We start from the raw sequence: 21,985 nt of genomic DNA, 5'->3' as shown, positions 1-21,985 counted from the left end.
CTGGGCACAGTATGAAGATTTCACCCACTCACCACTGACAACGCCAGTTAAAACACTGCAGCTCTGACAGCAGATACATCTCTCAGACTCGGCAACCCGAAGGGAATTTAATTTTTTTCCCTGCCACCTGCAACCTCTAGGTCTCCCCTGGCCGCATGCTACACTCAGCTTGCTTCTGGCTACCACTCATTGGCACAACTGCTTCAATTGGGGTCAACCATAGCTCAGCCTCAGAGTCAGAAGGTTGTGGGTTCAAATCCCACAACAGAGACTTGAGCACAAAATCTAACTGGCACTCCAGTGAAGTACTATGGGAGTGTTGCACTGTCGGAGGTGCCGTCTTTCGGATGAAACGTTAAACCGAGGCCCCATCTGCCCTCTCACTTGGAGCTAAAAGATTACACGGCACTAAAGAAGAGCGGGGAGTTCTCCTCGGTGTCCTGACCAATATTTTGCCCTCAACCAACATGTACAAAAAAACCAGATTGGCAGGTCATCATTAAATTGCTGTTGGTGGGATCTTGCTGTGTGCAAATTGGCTGTAGCGTTGTATTACAACAGAGACTACACTTCAAAAGTACTTAATTGGCTGTAAAGTGCTTTGGGATATCCCGAGGTCGTGAAAGGCGCTATATAAATGCATGTCTTTCTGGTTCACTGTCTCAGAGCAGCGAGGGATGGACATTAAGCGTGGACTTGCCAGTGACATTTAATTGTGTGAAAGCTGCCTTAAAAGTGTAAGTGGCTGAGAAGAACTTTCAGACATCAGTCCTGAATTTGTTTTTGAACCTGCCTCCCCTTCTCCTGCTGTCCAGGATTCACTATTTCGGAGTAGAGCAGGGGAGTTCTCCCCGGTGTCCTGGTCAATATTTATCCCTCAATCAACATAACAAAAACAGATTATCTGGTCATTGTCACATTGCTGTTTGTGGGAGCTTGCTGTGTGAAAATTGGCTGCCATCTTTCCCACATTTCAACAGTGACTACACTTCAAAAGTACTTCATTGGCTGTAGAGTGCTTTCAGACGTCCTGAGATCGTGAAAGGTGCTATATAAATGCAAGTCTTTCTAGTAAACCTATCGATAACTGTCAGTTACAATTTACCCAATCCCATTAAAGATGGACCTCTATGTCCCATTTGCCAGTCACCGAGATGTATTCAGAAGAAGCTGCTCTCCCAGTGACTTAATGTGATTTTCCTGAAAGATGTAATGATGTTGCAACTGTGGCTGTCTGTCACACCTACAATATCTGTCTGGATCCTGCTCTTTCGTCTTTTTACAAATAGGAATAAGATCTTACATAGAAAGAAGAGTAAAGTGATCTTATTTTAGCCACTTATAGGCCTCTGGTTGTGTGCATTTGATGTGCAATTTGGTCCAAATTATACCTTAATTGAGCTTCAGGAAATAACATGAGTTGCTAAATTTGGGCAAACTACAAATTAAAAGCTTCCACAGTGACTGTAATTCCACTCCAAGTTGGTGACGTGTAATCCACCGCTCCATAAAAGAAAGTGGTTGAGCACGAACAGATAAATTTACAGTATAATCAGTACTTGCAGCTGCTTTCAGCAAAATACCTTGCGTACAGTGCGAAGCACATTTTTTTTAAATTTGAGAAATGTAACTAAATAGGGCAAGGTAGCGCTGAATTTGGGAAGGATAGAAATTAAGCTAGAGTTTTGGAAGTCTGCATTTTGTCAAAAGAAAAATAAGCATAGAGAACTCCTTGAACTTGCACAGAGTGCCAACTTATCGTCGGAACCTCTCAACTTTACACTTTGTGCAGTGACGGTTGTTCATCATCATCATCATAGGTGGTCCCTTGAACGAGGATGACTTGCTTCCACAAGAGTTCGCAGATGTTTCAATGAAGAACTCGATGTTCCAGTCCTGAACTCCAGTTGAGGGGTTGTAAGATGCCTGTGCGTGAATTTCTTTTAACGTGTGATGACCGTTGCACATCAGCCACCACACGGGCTCGACAGAGCTAGGTCTTTATCCAGTGGCAAGGATTAACCAGGACGACGGGAGACCTACTCTGCTGCACGGACCTAGTGCGCGCACACATCGCAGTGTGGGCCGGTCCGTGCTGCCCCTGGGCCTTTGGCTCTTCTGGGCCCTGTAACCTCATTCGCCGCATCTCTGCCATGCTGTTCCAGGGCCCGGCGCTCCAGCTCTATTTATAGCCCCGACCTGCGGTGGTCTCTCACAGGTCGGAGCGGCCCACAATGTTGTTACACAGGCAAAGACTACGGTATACAGTCCACAGGCAAAGACAAGGGTGGTGGAGTATAAAAACACAAAAGTCCTGCTACAACTGTACAAGGTACTGGTGAGGCCACATCTGGAGTATTGCGTGCAGTTTTGGTCTCCGTATTTAACGAAGGATATACTTGCATTGGAGGCAGTTCAGAGAAGATTCACTAGGTTGATTCTGGAGATGAGCGGGTTGACTTATGAAGATAGGGTGAGTAGGTTGGGTCTATACTCATTGGAGTTCAGAAGAATGAGAGGTGATCTTATCGAAACATATAAGATAATGAAGGGGCTCGACAAGATGGATGCAGAGAGGATATTTCCACTCATAGGGGAAACTAAAACTAGGGGCATAGTCTCAGAATAAGGGGCTAACCATTTAAAACTGAGGAGGAATTACTTCTGACAGTTGTAAATCTGTGGAATTCTCCACTCGAGAACTGTGGAGGCTGGGTCATTTGAATATATTTAAGGCGGAGATAGACAGATTTTTGAGCGATAAGGGAGTAAAGCATTATGGGGAGCGGGCAGGGAAGTGGAGCTGAGTCCATGATCTTATTAAATGGCGGAGCAGGCTCGAGGGGCCAAATGGCCTACTCCTGCTCCTATTTCTTATGTTCTTATGTACTACGGGAGGTATAGAATCTGCAATTTGTGAAGAATTGGGGAAGAATGAAGAGTAGGAGGCAATGCAAAAGTTTTAATTTCAACCCATGAGGATACGGGGAAGGTTCGAGTATGTGGGATCTTTATAGCTTAGAAAGAACAAGACAAAACAATTAGGAGGAGCCAAGCCAATAGTAGTATTGTTAAATAGATAAATCCTATACTCCAGCCATGTGTGCTTTTATACACTGTAATTCATCATCATCATAGGCAGTCCCTCGAAATCGAGGAAGACTTGCTTCCACTCTAAAAATGAGTTCTCACGTGACTGAACAGTCCAATATGGGAATTACAGTCTCTGTCACAGGTGGGACAGACAGTCGTTGAGGGAAGGGGTGGGTGGGACTGGTTTGCCGCACGCTCCTTCCGCCGCCTGCGCTTGATTTCTGCATGCTCTCGGCAATGAGACTCGAGGTGCTCAGCACCCTCCCGGATGCACTTCCTCCACTTAGGGCGGTCTTTGGCCAGGGACTCCCAGGTGTCAGTGGGGATGTTGCATTTTATCAAGGAGACTTTGAGGGTGCCTTGAAACATTTCCTCTGCCCACCTGGGGCTCGCCTGCCGTGTAATTATGGTCTGGCTGAAACCATCACATTGGGGTTTCCAGTCTAATCAAAATTTCAGTATCAACTGTGGAGTTTAAACAGAATGTAGAAAATTGGGGATGTGCAGGTCTCAATTTACACATCCTCCTTTCTATCCGTGTCCATACCCAGTTTGCAAATCCCGGCAAGTTGCCCGGGGTGAATTCCTACTGAATGCTGTGTGCTCTGTTGATGTCTGTCTTTCTGGTCTTAATAGAGATGATTGGGCTAGAACTTCATGTATTGCTTCGCTGCCCATTTTACACCCCACCTGATATTCCGTTCTATTGAAGTCAATGGAATATCGAGCCGGGACTATAACGGTGGCAGATCCGGTGGCACCCAGTTGCACCACCGCTCAGGACAAATTTCTACCCCCAGCTGTGCACCTTGTGAACATAAACCCAAAGACATAAATTTCACAATCCATTCTGCACTAGTGCCTGCTGCCGGATATGGAATGAGCTCCCTGTGGGCGCAGTTACACCACGACTTTTGCCAATGTGCAAGGCAGCTTTCTGGTTGTGCAGCAACACAGGTTTCAGGGCGAGAATGTCATCTCGAGCAGTGGCCCACAACGGGCAGTATCTGATTGATCGCCTGTTATACACTGCGCCTGAGATTCAGATTCATTGGGACCGAAATTCAGGCCCGACAGAAACTTGGTGTACTTACCGTTTTTTTTTTTTTAAGTGTTTTCACCACTGGGTAGAATGAGATCGACTCTTGATCGATATTGAGCTCCTTGTTGTATGTTTTTTAATCAGCCAGGAAGTTGGTCATAATGGGGGTGGAAGTGCAGCGGTAAGTGCTGCTGAGGGGTGAAAGTGGAGGCGGGACAGATTCTCCGCCACTGCCCTCGGCAGCGGAGCGGTGGTGACATCACTGCGCATTGGCGTCACCGCGTATCTCCCCTCCTTTTAAAGGGGAGAGAATCGGCGATTATTTAGGTTCGGCCACTGGGCCACCAGGGAGGGTTTCGGCCGGGCCAGCGGCCTGACACCCAAGAGGGGGTGCCAGGCTGCCTGTTGGCCAGGCTGACCAACATGGAAGTCGGCCGGCAAAAAAAATAAAATGGCGGCCGCGACAGTGGGCCCTTGCCTTTAATGGCTGCCACACAGCCAGGGCTCACAGAGAGAATATAAGGTGCACCGACAGAGAAAGCTGTTGGGGAACCGCTCAGCGGGCAAAACAATTTTTGGGTGGAATTTCGCGGGAGGTGGGGAGTCCTGGCGGTGCACGCACTGATGATGCACTCTCGCCACTTGGCAGCGGTGGAGCGGAAGTGGGGACCACCAGAAATCCCACCCTGCTGAATTTGGCTGACGGCGGCCATTTGGCCAGAAATCGGCGGCCATTGAATTCCACCGCCTGGCTGCCGCAATCCGACGGTAACGGACCTTATTGGGGAACTGAATTTCGGTCCCATTGACTGCTCGGGTCTCTCAGCGGGAGGCCATCTCGTGGCGGTTTCACAGAGTGCCGAAGAGCTCTGTGTGAATAATGTAACTCTGACCCGTGCTCTGGTATCCAGAATTGGCTATCCAGACCGAGGGAGGGGAGCAACTTGTCAACTTCAGCTCCGTTTCACCATCCAAAATCCAATGTATATTTGTGCACTCCCTCTGAATGCGGGAGGCAGCAACAACCGAACAACTGCAGGTAGTCAGTCCGTCAACTTAAACAATTACTTTCACAGATGAGTGATCAAGCTGACCTAGATGCAATAAATAAACCTTGCTTTATTTTTATTTTTCAAGTCCAAAGCGAGCGATAAAAGATCCAAGAAACAGGATATCACATTAGGTACATTAAGATCACATCGAGCTGAATTAAAAACGTTTTGAACAGAACCTAAAAGGTTTATATATATATATATATATTATATGTATGTATGTATATATGTCTGTATATATAAAAGTTACTATACAGAGGGCGGGAAAGAACCGGTTTTAACTTTTTTTGTCGAACTGGTCATATAATCACCCTGTGGCTTTGGGCCAGCAGCTATTCTTTTCTGACATGGAAAGGGCTGAGAGCCAGACTTTGTCTAGTGTAATACCAGATCTGATATCAATATCACAGTCCCTGTATCAAACCTTTTCAGTCCTGTTCATTGTCTGAGTCCTCATATCATCCAGCTGGAACCCTGCTAACAATAGGCAGGATCAGCAAGCCCTGCAGAGTCTGTCTGTCGCCACACTCTGTATCGGAGCTGGGGCTGGGGGAGCCGCACCCCTTCCCATAGCGATCTTACATTTGCTCACGCGCAATGCCCATTCGGGTTTTATTATATATATCTATTTTTTTGATCATCCTCACATGGCGTGCATTCAGACCTTGTTCCCTTCAGACAATCTCCCTTTTCTATCAACGCCTTCCTGCTGCAGTGGACAGCGGGATGTCTGGTACTGGGCCCGAGGCTCAACGTGACAGGTTTCCGCTGCGCTGCTAATCAGTGCAGCGGGACAAAATAAAAATAATCTGCTCCCCATCACCCCCAGCAGTTGTTGAGGAACTGAGCCATAGAGGGTCAGAAGAACCTACCTGCTTTGATGGCCAAACTGCCGAAATTGTTGATCTCAGCCAAGGTCGCAGTAAGAGCACGAATATTGACCTCGCCAAGAAAAAGAGAAAATGCAAGCCTGAGCTGTTGAGTATTTCCAGCATTTTCTGTCTGCAATATTTTGCTTTTTTTATTGACTTCACCAACCTGGGTTAAAGAAAGCATTGCATTTACATGCGGGTCCTTTCACGACCTCCAGAAGTCCCAAAGTGCTTTACAGCCAATGAAGAGAAAGAGGATCACCAGCTAGAGTTCCGCCTGGGTAACCAGTGGAATTCTTGACGGGCAGGTATCTGAGTTTCAGGTGAGGGCAGAAATTGGGCTCGGCTCTGATGTCCCCATTATGCTCGAATATCCAGCTAGGTTTATCCAATCGGGGTTACTTTAACTCTGCGTTAGCCCATGTTAACTGGGTCACTGCCAGTGTTCAGATGACGCCAGTGGGAAAATCTAGCCTTCAGAACCCATGCTCACAGGTCATGGCCGGCCACTGACCTATAGGGCTACGGACCTAGTGCTGGAAGGTGGGATTAGGCTGGGTAACTCTTTTTCGACCGACACGGACACAATGGGCCCAAATAGCCTCCTGTGTCATTTTTTATGGTTCTTACAAACGCCACTGAAGTTTGCACTTCGAGCAAAAAGTGAAAGGAGGAAGAGAGGAAAGAAAGGTAGGTATTGGGGGGAGCACTGTGGATCTATACCCCAGCATCAATCCGCACCATAGGGATATGAGGAGGAGGAGGAGGAGGCAGTAGGGGGAATGAAAAAGCATTAAAAGTTAACAATTCACCGGTGCGTCTGTTTTAAGGCTGATCTGGTGCCCTGTGGTTTCCCCAACCTTCCAGGTTCAGTAATGGGACATTGTTGAAAAAATGCAATAATCTCTCAAACTGTTTCATCGAGAACAGAGGAGGCTGAGAGGAGATTTAATTGAAATGTATAAAATTATGAGGGGCCTAGATAGAGTGGACAGGAAGGACCAGTTTCCCTTAGCAGAGGGGTCAATAACCAAGGGGCATAGGTTTAAAGTAGCTGGTGGAAGGGTTAGAGGGGAGATGAGGGAAAAAAATTTCATCCAGAGGGTGGTGGAGGTCTGGAACTCACTGCCTGAAAGGGTGGTAGAGGCAGAAACCCTCATCACATTTAAAAGGTACTTGGGTGTGCACTTAATGACCCCTAACCTACAGGGCTACGGACCTAGTGCTGGAGGGTGAGATTAGGCTGGGTAGCTCTTTTTCGACCGACACGGACACAATGGGCCAAATGGCCTCATTCTGTGTCGTTATTTTCTATGATACTTACAAACTCCACCAAAGTTCGCACTGAGCAAAAAGTGAAAGGAGGAAGGGAATAAAGAAAGAATAGAAAGAAGAAAGACTTGCATTTATATAGCGCCTTTCATGACCTCGGGATGTACCAAAGCACTTTACAGCCAATTAAATACTTTTTGAAGTGTGGTCACTGTTGTAATGTAGGAAATGCGTCATTCTTTACAGCAGAAAAAAATAGTTTGACCAAGGTTTTTTGAATTGTTTGGGAAGGGAGAAGAGCCACCTGCCGTTTCCGTCTCATTGTGCGAGCGATGCAATGATGCGGTCGAGTGTCATTTGCGGCGTTCCTTCACAGACAGACCAGGAAAAATGGTTTGTAAAACGCTTTTTGATGAAAGGATCGGTGACAGTGTTAATGAAAACTTTTGTGCTGCTCTTTTTAAAGTGAATTAGTGCCACAAGTTGCAAGACAATCTTCAAGAGTAAACACGCATGTTGAGGCAAATTAAACGTTTACTCCACATTGTAATTTGGAGACTGGATTTCCACACCCCAATGCAGACTATATTTGTCCCCAAGCTTGATACTTTTTTCTTCTTCCTTTGCGTTAATTACATTTATATAAAGCTATAATTGCATTTATAAAGCTATTTTGAGCTGAATGATTCTGGCTCTTTCTTACTGGCCACTTGCTATAACACTGTGGCTGTGTTTCAGTTTGCTTATTTATGGTACGTCTGCAGAATTCCTCCTAATTTTGGATTTTTTTTCTCTCTCTTTCTCTTAACTGAAAGAATTCCCTGCCTTGAGGTAAAGGGCCTCCGTTTAGAAACCATGTGGATTAACTCCTGAAATGGTCTGGGCAAGTTTCTAAAGAGAGGATTCTGCATTTCTTTGTGAGGTTTTAATGCTGAAACCCCTTCACAAAAGGAGGAGGATAAGCACCTATTAGAAACCATTGCATCAGTTTTCCTTTAAGGACCCTTTGGGTCCAGTTAAAGCTGACCCCTTTTGTTCCAGGCTGCAAGCATTCAATGAAAGCGGAGGTGGGGTTTAGGGCTGCCATGGGTCACCAGAGGGACCTTTTAAGAGTCAGCCTCCGCCCCAAGGGTATAGGGCTGTGTTGGCGCCAGCACAGCAGATCTGGTTTATAGGCATTGTTTGGTCATTGGGTTAATAGGATAAATGAGGCTGGCCAACCTTCTGACCTCCGCTCAAATGCGGTAACTTTTGTGTCCTTAAATCAGATCGGGAGATTGAGAACAGAGGGGCTGCTTATCCATTAATCTGCCTTTTTAAATAACTGAGCATTTAATCCGATTTGTTCCATGGGATGACAAAGTTTCCTTACTTTTGTCCAGCATTTTTCCTCAACTAAACCAGGATTCGGGAGGGGGAGGGGTGGGGGTGGGGGAAACGGGGAATCGGTGGTGTGTTTTTAACGAGTGTGTTGTTCACTCTGAGTTTTTCTGTTGTGTTTCTTGCACGAGCAAATGAAAACATGAACATTGAGTGCTGACGTGCAGTTAATTTTTAATTGTATCATGCAACCGAGTGCCACTGTTGGATAAGCTGCACTGGGATGCTGGTCCTGCTGGGATACTGAAACATTCTGGTCAGTAAAACAGTGGTTGCAACAAACGAGGCTATATGATGGTGCCCAGCCTTGCCTTTGTGGCTAGGTTAAGTGCGTGGTCCAGGAGGAGTTGCTCTTTGCTGCATGGTAATTTGAGAGCTTGAAGGAATTCACTTGATTCTTCCCAATAGTGTATCCCAGGCCTGTGTCTCTGCAGTTGAGGCAATTGCAACTGCCGGTTAGAAAACCAGAATGAGCACTTTACAGTCCCAAGGCAGCGACGTTGGCAGTAGGCTATTCCTCAGTGATGAAGAAACTCTACAGTATTGATGACCTCGTTTTGGGGGAGCTGATTTGGAGGAGTTACTGATCCCCGAATGTGAATTCTGAATTCATTCCCTATAAGCAAAAGAAAATGTGCAGCACCATACTGCTAATATCCACCAACAATGCATCATCCCCTCTCACTGGTCCATTCAGTGATTCTTCTGTTAATATCAGCAGTAGTCGCTCTTTTTTCTCTCTCTCTCACTATCTCCTCTGCAGATACCACTCATGCCCTCAACTAGGGTTTACTGGTAATCACTCGGTTCTCTAGTACCTTGCCCAAGTGGCTGTTATTCATGTGTGGGCCTTGACAGCAAATTTCCACAGGCTGTTTAACCTAGGGGTGCATCGCATCCAACCACAATCCTGCCTACACTCTCACACGGGTCGCTGGATAGCAATCGGTAGCAGGAATTCTGATTATTCTTCACCTCTCTAGTTTGTGGTGCTGCAGTCAATTGTCTATAGGATCTGGAGCATGGCTGTGACATTTACCTGTGAAGGTGGAGCCGGGTTTAACCTGACATGACCTTATAAGGCCATTGCACAAGAATGCGGGGAAGTGATCTATATTGGTAAATCCAGGCAATAGTAGCTGTTTCAAAACTCCTGCGGTCAATTTTAGTTGTATGTAAATGATAGACTCTATGTAGAAAGAACAGCATGAAATGATTGGGTTGCTTTGCATCTGCAACAGAATGTGCTATCTGGGGTGTGATGTCTGGAATATACCATCTGCACGGCAGATGCAAGACTAAAGTCTTGCCTCAAATACAACTTTCTTTTTGTCACGCTTGACTCCTATTGTCACACTTGTGTGCTGTCACACTTAGTTCATTGACTTAAGAGTAAAACAGCAGCAAATCCGAATCGAAGAGATAGATAAAGTACGCATCAAAAAGCCAGGAAAATGGCACTAAAGCTGCTACTGGGAAAATCCTAAATAAGTTACCAATATTTCTTTTAAATGAGTCAATAGGATCAATAAGAGAACTTTTTGACTAAAAGGCATTTTTCTCAGTAACTGAAATTTCTAATGTCCAAAATAAGGTTTTAATCAAAATAAATACATGAAAATTACATATTTCACAATAATATTACTATTTCATGGAATCATAGAATGATTACAGCATGGAAGAAGGCCATTCGGCCTATTGAGCCCCGCTTATTCATTGAATTTTTAAAAATGCCTTTTAATAACTTAATTTAGGTTTTCACTTGAAGGCTTCGTATACTATAACTAGAAGAGCCGCGGAAACTCTGGAAAAATAGTGTAACTAGTATTGATGCCATTATTCCAGTATTTCTGCGGCTCTTCTAATAAATTTATAGCAGAAATTCATCCCGATATTCTCGCCCAGAGCTGTGCTTTTTGGATGAAGGTAGATCATGAAGTCTGAGTTTGTGCCGTGTGCACAGTTGCCCAGGTTGTATCAGTAGCATATAGTTTGTACACTGCTTCTCTTGAAAAACTATTTACAGGGCAGAAAGAGGAGAAATTTCAACACTTTAATCAAGTACAGTTTATACTAAGTGTTTTTAAAAGAGAGGCTATCTATGTAAGCGTGTAAAAGAGAGAGAGGAACAGAGACCCATTTCAAATATGATTACACACCTGTTACAGCTTTTGTTGATGATTAAATCATAACCATTCTATTTGGCTCAGTGTAGAAATAAAATTGTGTCGCTGTTTATAACCATATTTCAGTTTTTACATTTTCAAGAATGAGTTGAATACAGACTGGATGTTAAACGCGATCAGTTTTTAGCTAAACTTTTAAATAAAATGTATTCACTTTTCTTCTCCCAGAAAGCATAGCAATCTTACAGGAAGAAAGAGACAGACGGAAAGCATGTCAATCCTCATCCTAATTTGAGTTCTTTTAACAAATTAATTGAATTTTGGCAGTTCTTCTAATGGAACAGGAAGATTTTGATTATCACCTGCATTTTGCTCATGGTCTGAGAATGTAAATGTTCCAATTAGTCACAGCTGTGAGACTGACCGAGAAAGAGGGAGAGAACGAGATTGAGACCCAGAGAGGTACATCCAGGAACTAATCATAAAACGCTGACTTCGGTGTTTCTAGTGATCTCTTAGAAATTGCTGCTGCCGGGGCTGGGACCTTTCTCTTCCCCCATTCTCCCAGGTCCATGTTCTCCTCCTCCCCTCACTGCTGATATACCAGGATCTACCAGTGAGGCAAACCCCATATTCCACCCACAGTTCCACAAAACTTCAGGGTCACCCTCTACAGTGATGCCAGATTAAAGGGCCCCAATGCTGCTAAACTGCATACCCACACCCCAGTTACGCTGAACTCCAAGATCCCCCCCCCCCTTTTTCTGCCAAACTGCAGGACTTTTTACCAATCCCCACAACCACTCCACTAGTGCAGCTCAACCCCACTCCTCCTCCCCTGAACTGCTAAATACCAGAGACCTACCTTCAACTGGTACACTTTGCACACCGTATTGCTGTGTATCCTCAGCTTTAAAAATTGTTTATATTATATATATATATATATATATATATAAATGCGTATGTGTGTATATACATCTATGGATATATTAATAACATGGAAACAGGCAATTTGACCCGACCAGTGTATATTGCTGTTTACCCTCCATGCGAGTAAATAGTTCTGATCACACTTACCCACCCTATTTACATATTCCTTCAACCGCTTTTCCTTCATCCACCTATTCAATCTAATCTTGTTTTATAAACTGTAATGTCCGCAGTGTGTTGTCTGTGCGCATTAAACATACTGTTTTCAATTTATATAAAAAAATATGTGCAGATAGATTTATATATTTTTTTGTGTAAATGGCCATCAAACAAACTGTGTTTTAATATTTTGAAAGTGCTATTTCCTGACGACACAGCCACTTTCATTGGCAATCCCTGAACAGGCACTTACCTGTTTAGTGCTAACAGTCGCATTTCACTGGAAGGTATTCTCGTCCTTTCAAATGGCTTTGAAGTTTTCTGCTTTGTTTTGTCTATTGAGAATCTAAACTTGAGTGCAACTGTTTTGTTGGCGCTGCATTTGTTAAAGGGGCACCATTTTCTTGGACGGGGGGGGCGGAGTGCGGCAGGGGAGAACAATCTGGCAAGTTCTTAGTTAGGGATGGAAAACAGCTGAAGGATAATCCTTCATTTTTGTCCTGGTGCCAACATACTTGAGAGGCAGAGAAAGGGATTTTGATTTGTCGCAAACAGGGAAAGGTTGTATAGTTGTCTTTAATTAAGATACTGTCCCTTTAAATACTGTTGACGGTTTCGCTGTCTATGAAACAATTTGCAACGGCAGCACCATTAATAACCAATGGAGAGTTGAATGATTGCGGCTTTTAAAGGTGCACTATCCACCTTTGTGGAAAGTTCTCGGGCAGGATCAGAGCTTGGCATAGGTTTTTTCCTGAAAACCCCTTGCCACACTGCGGGCAAAGCAATGCCACACTGTCCGTGGCAAACTGGCACTGCAGCAACAGCTTCACTTGATCCAGTATGTACTTTTTACATTACAGGATTTGCAGCTCAGGTTGTATTAAAACTATAAGTGTCTTTGTAATGTTTGCCATGTCATCACTTGTATCATCCACCTCTATTTACTTTCCTGATAAATTTGGCTTGCAAGCTAAATTACTAGGCATGATAGCTGCCCTTTCTGAAAGTTAATACTCACCCCCCTCCACCCCCTTGCTCCCTAAACCCCAGCTTTCTGCTTCTTCTCCTGAAGGAACTGCCGAGTGGTAGCGTTCCAGTGCCGACTGGCAAGAGTTCTGGTGCTGACTGGCAGCGTTCTGTAGGTGCCAGTCGGCCACTTGTAAGTCACCCAAGTGGTGACTTAGTAAAGAAAACTGTACTATTGCTTTAAATTCCATTTCTGGAAATGGGGTTCGCTTCTGATTGAACAATTCTATGGTTTACCGCTGAACGCTCCTGCTGAGACACATCCTTCAAGCAGAGGCTAACAGCCTACATTTTCAGAGATGGGGTGAAACCTGCCCCACGTTTGCAGACACGATGTGTAATTATGCATGTGGAACAGGTGCAGCCTCCAGGAGGGAAAACTATATTCTGTTTCCATGGCAACCAGTTTTTGGTTTCTAGTTGGCCTGCTTCATCTCCACCCTTGAGTCTTCCTCACTGCATGCTATAACAGTGCTGTTAACCACAGGGGTCCCCTTTTATCATTACTCTTGCTGTGGGTTAGATCAGCACATATGATAAACAGGATCTAGCAATCTCCTCTGATAGCTCAGTTGGTAAAGGCGTTGCCCAATGTGGAACTGAGCCATTCGAAACAAAGAAAGAACTTGAATTTATATAGTGCCCAGGACGTACTAAAGCCAGTGAAGTACTTATAAAGTATAGTCACTCTTATAACGTAGGAAATGCTGCAACCACTTTGCACACAGCAAGCTCCCACAAATAGTAATGTGATAATGACTGAATAATGTGTATTTAGTAATATTGGTTGAGGGATAAATATCAGCCAGGACACCAAAGAGAACTCCCCTGCTCTTCTTCAAAGTAATACCATGGGATCTTTTACGCCCATCTAATACTGCAGACGGGTCCTTGGTTTAACAACTCATCCAAAAGATGGCACCTCTGACAGTGCAGCACTCCTCCAGTACTGCACTGAAATGTCAGCTTAGATTTTGTGCTCAAGTCTCTTGTTGAACCCCACAACATTCTGACTCCAAGGAGAGAGTGCGACCACTGAGCCAAGGTTGGCACCTAGATAGTTTAGACAAGAAGGCCCCAGTCTGTGGTATTTTGGCTGATCTCAGCCAGGGTGGCGGTCAGAGTGTTGTGGTTGGGTTACAGAGCGCCCGCTCCTGTTCCTATGTAGCAGCTTCTGCTGGAAAGTGTTTACAGGCAACAGGTGATGATAGGATCAGGCCTGGCTGCGATACCCTGCAAGGTCAAGTAGCCCATTGATGTTCATTGGCTAGGTTCACAATGTGGGCAAGGCATGGGAGGGTGGCCATCAAAATGAGAAATCTGAGATAATGGAGGTAAAAAGCACAATTAAACACTAATCTGCAGTTTTGTACAGCAAGTTGACACAGAAGTATCTGGTTTAAATCCAGTCTCGGTTGTGAAATCTGATCCTCACAAGTGGGCATTTTACCTACAGGAATTGCTTGTTAAGTGGCAGCTCGATAATTAGCAATGTACTACAGGTGCCAATGTAATCACAGGAAAACTTAGGCCTCCAATACTAAGTGGGCAAATCTTGTCAGCTTGTCAGTTTGGCTCAGTTGGTAGCACTGTCGCCTCAGACAGCAGGATGTGGGTTAAAGCCCCACTAAGGAGTTCAGTACATGGGCTGACACTTTGTCGGAGGTGTTGTCTTTCAGTTAGGATGTTAAACCAAGGCTCGCTTGACTATTCAGGTGAATGTAATAGATCCCATAATACCATTCAAAGAAGAGTGGGCATTTCTCCCAGTTTCCCGGCCATTTCCTGGCCAACATTCTACCTGTAACCAACAACACCAAAAACAATGATTTGATCATGCATTCATTAGCTGTCTGTGGAATCGGCTACCATGTTTCCCCAAAGAACAAATGAATACACTTCAAAAGAAAACGGGCTGGATTTTTGGTTCTGCTCATTTCGGTGGGGTGGGGGGGCGGTAAAGTTTGCGCCCAGGAACAGTTTGCATCTCAGTCAGCAAAATTCATCAGCTGGGCCCTGAGTGTGGGGTGGAGCACTAAGTGAGGTGTCCTCTCTTAGTGCGCTAGGCCAGCTGTGCAAGCAAAAATCCCGAGCTAAACAGCCGGCCTCGGAGCGCTCTGAGAGGCCTGGGGGTGGGGAGGAAGAAAAAAAAACCTGGAAACAAAAACACCAAAAACATTCCCAATAAGTAACTCACGCCACCACAATATAAATCGCAGAAAAAATAAACTAAACGGTCACACTTACCTGAGGTTGACGTAACTTACCTCACTGCGGCCGTTACAGTTCGGACCGCCCACTTTCACAGGCGGTCCCAGTGCGGAGCGCTACGGATGGGGTGGCAGTCAAAAATCGAGCTGGTGTCGTAAGCAGGAGCATTGCACAACCGGCTCGCCGCTTCCGGATGGTAATGCTCCGCGCCCCGCCGGAACTGGCACCAAAAGTCCCGGTGAGGTGCTGGAAGCTGGCCGCCCGCCCGGAAGTGTTTACTGACGCCATTGCCACCCCTCCAAGGTGCTAACAAGGGCGGCAGAAGACCGAAAATCCAGCCCATTGGCTTTTAAAGTGCTTTGGGATTGCCTGGGGTTGTGAGAAGGTCGTACATAAGTGCAGGTTTGTGCTTTTTTAAAAAAAAAACCTACATACGATTCCAGCTAATGTTCAGTTGCGTCCAGTATTTCAGTCTGGATCACAGAAAAATGCTCACTTGGGATCTGAATTGAGGGCAGGCTGCTCACACTGTTTTCATGCTGAAGGATAACTCTGTTCATTGTCTTGAGTTGTAAAATCTTTTTACTGGCCTTGTTCAAAGAGAATCTTTGGTCACAATTGCTACGTGTCCAGTCACTGGCTATTTGAACACCAACACCGCTGAGGAATCTCCCTGTCCCCAATTAAAGGGGCAGCGCCCTTGAACTGGGAAGGTTTGATTATTCAGGAAAAACCTGCTCTAAATGTTTGGAACACTGCGTGCTGAATGAAGAGCCCACCGCAGCAGACATTTCTAGGAGTCATTTTATGAATTTGCACTCCCGAGGTGGAGTTTTGTCTCCAGGAGCAGATATCAGGTATTCGGACATGCACTCCTCACAATTTTCCGACCATTGAAATAATGGGATGGAAAATTATGGGAAGCAGTGCCAAAATTCACAATGTTCACTTCCAGTGAGCTAATCTCCCATTTCTGGCAATGTGATTTTGTTCTTTGGTCATTAGATCTGGAGATAAATGGACAATTCCTCCAGTTTTAACTCTCAGCATTGAAGACAACATTTTCAGAAAGTGCAGTTAAGTTGCCCCTTGTATCTTTTGTAAATAGATTTCAAATATATTTTAGTTGATTGAATTTTTCAGCAAACTTGCCAGACATGAACAGAGATGGTGTTGATGTAATGAGGTTGCTGGCATCCTTACACACTCCTGGTCTACAAATGTAGTGGGAGAAATGTTCCTATTAACAAAAACTGTGAGGGAAATGCCGATTTATCACCACATTTAATGACTAAAAATAAAGTCACCTTCTCAAAGTACAGTTTTCAAAGCTTACAGAGTTAGCAATGTCCCTGCTGAAGTAATGCCACTGTTGCTCATCTTGAAACCATCTTTTATGGTCCAGATCTTTTCAGTAAGGGGATTCTTCAAATATACAGAAGAATAGCATTTCATTTCTCTAATGTGTTTTTATTGAGTAGTACTTCACACGCGTACATTTACTTCTACATCTACCACCATTCAGTAACCCAGGAAGGTGAAGCACTCACGATGATCAAAAAACTTACACATGCTGTTTTTCATAATTTCATTTTACCAACGAACGTAAGAAAAGGTTAAAATTCACAAGCATACGCTGTGCGAATAGGAGTATTGCGATCACATGCCCAAAGACGGTGACTATTATTCATTGTTTTATTTACTAATTAGAAATGCAATTAGTCACATCTGGATTCCTAATTAGCCCCACGTGGCTGGTGGCTGATGTATTGGACAACACTGGGCTAGGTTGACATTTCAGTGCAGTACTGAGGGAGTGTTGCACTGTCAAAGGTGCCATCTTTAGGATGAGATGTTAAACCTAGGCCCCATTTGCCCTGAAAAGATTCCATGGCACTATTCAAAGAAGAGCAGGGGAGTTCTGACCAATATTTGTTCCTCGGCCAACATTATTAAAACAGATTATCTGGTCATTTATCTCATTGCTGTTTGTGAGACCTTGCTCTGTGCAAATGGACTGCCAATTTTGCCCACAAAACAGTGACTACAATGAAGCACTTTAGATGTCCATTAGAAGGATTCCATTCGGCCCATCGTGCCTGTACTGGCTCTTTGAAAGAGCTATCCAATTAGATCCACTCCCCTGTTCTTTCCCCATAGCCCTGCAAATGTTTCCTTTTCTACTATTTATCCAATTCTCTTTTTCGAAAGTAATTTGGATGTTATATAAAGGCATGTACTTTCGATTGCAATTTAATAATTAACGTAACAAGCATTAGGATTTTAAAGGTATTTTGAACTAGTAACATGGTTTCCAAAATATTGAATGAAGAATGCGGCCCGAGACAATGCAGGAATACTTGCATCGTTGTGTGATGCTCGCTGATCATGTGACTTCACAATGCGATACCTTGACCAGTGGGAAAACTCAGAAATATAAGCAAGTGTGTGAATGTGTGACGGATTTTAGGTTTTATCTTGAAGTGAACGTTATTCAAATAGTCAAGTCATTCCTCCCATAAATGCTCAACGTGTGGTCAAGCCAGGCCCAAGGTCCTTGGGCACTCCTCCTGAATGTCGGCTCAGCTGAGATGGCCAAAATAATCACGTAGCCTCCCCGGTCACACCTGAAAAATGAGCGCCTGGGCAAGGTACAGATGCCCCACCCCAGCATCAGTCATTGGCCTCAGCAAGGGAGGAGAGAAGGTGGTGGTGGTGGGGCCGCAGAGGGAGGAAATTTCCCCCCCCCTGCCGCCCTCCTCTCCCAAGGAGAACATGGTAGATTTGAGATGGATTTTTAACTGAGCAGTGACATTTCTGTTTTCCATGTCTTTGGGATTCGCCAGTAGTAACTAGCAGATTGTTTCAGCCTGTGATTTGTGGAGGTTTCACTCACAGATGTGCATATTTATTTTAAAGTGTAAAATCATTCTTTTTTTTTTTAAACTGTTTTTACCTGAATTGATTTGACCAGCAATTGTGTAATTTGTGGATTTTAAGGACTTTTTTTTTTACAATAAGCACTGAGTTAAAGACTGCTTTCAATATTGGGGCCATAAATGGGACCTCCTAAGATAGGTTTACTTTGTGTAATTGGGCAGGACTGCAGAAGAGGAGGACATTGCAGCGCTGTTTAAATAAAAAAAGACTTGCATTTATATAGTGCCTTTCATGATCTCGGGATGTCCCAAAGTGCTTTGAAGTACTTTTGAAGTGTAGTCACTATTGAAATGTGGGAAATGCGGCAGCCAATTTGCACACAGCAAGCTCTTACAACCAGCAATGTGATAATGAATGGGTAATCTCGTTTAGTGATCTTGATTGAGCGATAAATATTGGCCAGGACACCGGGGAGAACTTCCTTATTTGAAATAGTAGCATGGGGTCTTTCACCGTTGGGCAAGCCCAAAACTCAGCAACTAATGTACACTGGAGCAGCCTCCTCAAAACTAAAGCAAAACTGAATCCTTGTCCGAAACGTTTTTGAGGGAGACCATTAGGGCAGGTTTAATAAGTGAGGCTGTTGGCCAATGCTGTAATCCAACCAGCTCACACAAACCCCTGCTTTGTGACCAAGGCCAAGCATTATTAGAGGTGGCTGCAGTATTGTACATTCTGTGGTTAAATAGACAGTATCCCCTTTGTTTGACTTCATAAGCCATATTTAATAACTATCAGAAAATCATTCATCCTTTCATGTACTGTAGTGCATGTCTGTGTTGTCAACAAATTCCATGAAGTTTACCACAAAGATAAACATAATTACAGCAGCCAAAAAAAAGGCAGCGTTTTTTTCAAATTGTGTTCCCTCTCGTTTCCATGTGGTTTTTTTTTAGACAACGTGCAACGTTGTCGTTGGGACTTCAGACTCGTGCAATGGTGGCCATGTGAAATGTTCACCACTCGCACTGCGGCAACAGAATTGTCCAACAGCTCCGTGTGATGCATCTTGTCCTTCCGAACCTGGGGTGTTGAGACTGGACTAAGCGTATTTATCATGAAGTAGTGAAGGTTACAAATCTGCCCTTGGTAGAGATAGCAGCGCTAACAATTTGAAGTGATGAATTAAGAGTATCGTAGAAGAAGCGTAGCATTAAATGTTATTTATTGGGTTTTAATGTGATTTCCCCCCCCCCCCCCCCTTCAGTATGTATTGTTAAATATGTCTCATTACAACACTAGTAAAGGAAAGACTTGCATTTATATAGCACCTTTCACAACCTCGGGACGTCCCAAGGCACTTTACAGCCTCTGAAGTTTTTTTTGAAGTGTAGTCTCTGTTGTAATGTAGGAAACGAGCCAATATACGCGCAGAAAGCTCCCACAAACAGCAATGTGATGATGACCAGATAATCTGTTTTAGTGACGTCGGCTGAGGGATAAATATTAGCAATAACACTGGGGACAACTCACCTCTTATTCGAAATAGTGCCGTGGGATCTTTTACATCCAACTGAAAGAGGGGCCTTAGTTTACCATCCCATCCGAAAGACGACACCTCCGACAGTGCAGCGCTCCCTCACCACTGCATTGGAGTGTCAGCCTAGATTTTGTGCTCAACATTCTGGAGTGTGACTTGAACCCACAACCTTCTGACTTGGAGGCAAGAGTGCTCCACTGAGCTAAGACTGAGTCACTGAGCCAGCGTTTGTATGTATGAATAGAATGTACGTATATATCATTTATGTCTGTATTTATCTACAAATACTTGATATTGATGAGTTTACTATTTGGATCGATAACATCACTGTTTGAGGCCATGGGCTCCTGATCCAATCCGCTTGCTGCATGCGAAGAGGGGTCCTTCATTTCTCCTTTGCTTATAGCTTCAAATGTCTCCTGGGACTTAAATTCCTGGGTAAACAAAAGAGCCAGCTTGGAATATGGGGGATGCCCAGAAGAAAGCCACCCCCCCCCCCCTCTGAGGTCGCTGAGTTCTTCAGCTTTGTCTTTGGGAGTGTGCACCCAAATCATCATCATCATAAGCAGTCCCTCGAAATCGAGGAAGACTTGCTTCCACTCAAAGTGAGTTCTCATTTGGCTGTACAGTCCAATATGGGAATGACAGTCTCTGTCACAGGTGGGATAGACAGTGGTTGAAGAAAAGGGTGAGTGGGGAGTCTGGTTTGTCGCATGCTCCTTCCGCTATCTGCGCTTGATTTCTGCATGCTCTTGGCGACGAGACTCAAGGTGCTCAGCGCCCTCTCGGATGCTTTTCCTCCACTTAGGGCGGTCTTTGGCCAGGGACTCCCAGGTGTCAGTGGGGATGTTGTACTTTATCAAGGAGGCTTTGAGGGTGTCCTTCAAACATTTCCTCTGCCCACCTGGGGCTCGCTTGAGGGAGGAGTTCCGAGTCGAGTGCGTGCTTTGGGAGTCTCGTGTCAGGCATGCGGACGATGTGGCCTGCCCAACAGGGTTAACCAAGCTGCCCTGCTGGATCAGTTGGTAAAGGCACTGCTTAGTGTGGATCCAAATTATACTGACCAGGAAGGTCCCAGGTTCAAATTGCAATTGGTCTTGATGCCTCCGGTGAAATGGAGGGAAACTGGGGTCCCAATTCCTGACTGTTGTCTTCGATGACCCTGTTAGAAAGTGCATGTATACGTAAAGGTTGGTGGTGAAGACGGAACTGGACTCGGGCAATGAAGCCACTCATTGTTAAATACTCTCTGTTTATACTTGCTGTCTGGGCTTGCAAATGAATTCTGGTCACTTGAAAACTGGCAATTATGGAACTGTACCTCAGCAATAAATGGCGCTATATATATCGGGACAGTGCAGATGATTGGAGGGGGAAAATGTTATTTTATAGTCTGGAGATCTCTTATCTACTGCGAGCTGTAGTATGCGAGCTGTCTTCACAATGTACTCGGGGGTATTGTGCTGTTGGCCAGCTTGAATGTTTGTGGGATTCAATTATCTTTGGACAGTTTGTCCATCTCACTTCACAGTGCTTGTGCTCGCTGTCTACATATGCAGCAAGTTCTCGCAGACAGCAAGAACATGGGCACAAGCAACCTTGGGAGAGAGAGGTGTGGTGGGGGAAGGGGGGGATTGGTGAGGGGAGGTAAGAATAGCATATCCTGGGATGTTATTCATTAATCAGTATTTTTGGGGGGAGGGAGAGTGGGTGGGGATGTATTTTCCTGGACGTCTGCTTACCAATCCATCAAGTGACCTTTGCCATTTGACCTGGACAGCCTATGCTGGTGCACTGATGAACTTGGTTTCGTCTGACTTGATCCAACTAAAATTTCACACCATCTGACAAAATTGTTACATTAATATTAAATCACCTGAAGCAACTGCTATAATAGGAATTTGTTGTAGATTTTATTTATCTCTTCCTGTCCTCTGCCCCCTCCTCCTCCAACCCCTCCCCCCCGCAAATGCCTCCCCACGTTTAAGCCCATGTTTTTACAGTGCAGGCTGTTTTACCCGTTTGCAGTTCTCTAATAGCTTGATCCCTCCACTATTTTTGACATCAATGCACGTTAATGGATGGGCAAGCTGGAAGTGTGACGGGAAGCAAAGGAGTTGGACAACACTTCCAATTTTCCCTCTGAAGAGGCACTCCTGAAGGATTCCGTTTTCCCTTTGGGAAAGTAGCTGCTCTGATTTCACTGCAGTGCAGCGATATAATGGTAGGGCAGCAGTAAGTGAAGTGTACTCCTGCTGCGGACCATAAAAGTGACCCTACTGTTGCCACTACCACTAGCTGCAGTGCACTGGCATTGCAAGATGGCCTGTCATGACTGTGGATAAATCTTCGGAGTAATAACCATTTGCTTTATCTGATCTGTTCAGAGAGTGACCCCT

The sequence above is a fragment of the Pristiophorus japonicus genome, chromosome 8, assembly GCF_044704955.1.
Source record: "Pristiophorus japonicus isolate sPriJap1 chromosome 8, sPriJap1.hap1, whole genome shotgun sequence".
Classification (NCBI taxonomy): domain Eukaryota; kingdom Metazoa; phylum Chordata; class Chondrichthyes; family Pristiophoridae; genus Pristiophorus; species Pristiophorus japonicus.
Note: the sequence above shows the minus strand (reverse complement) of the source record.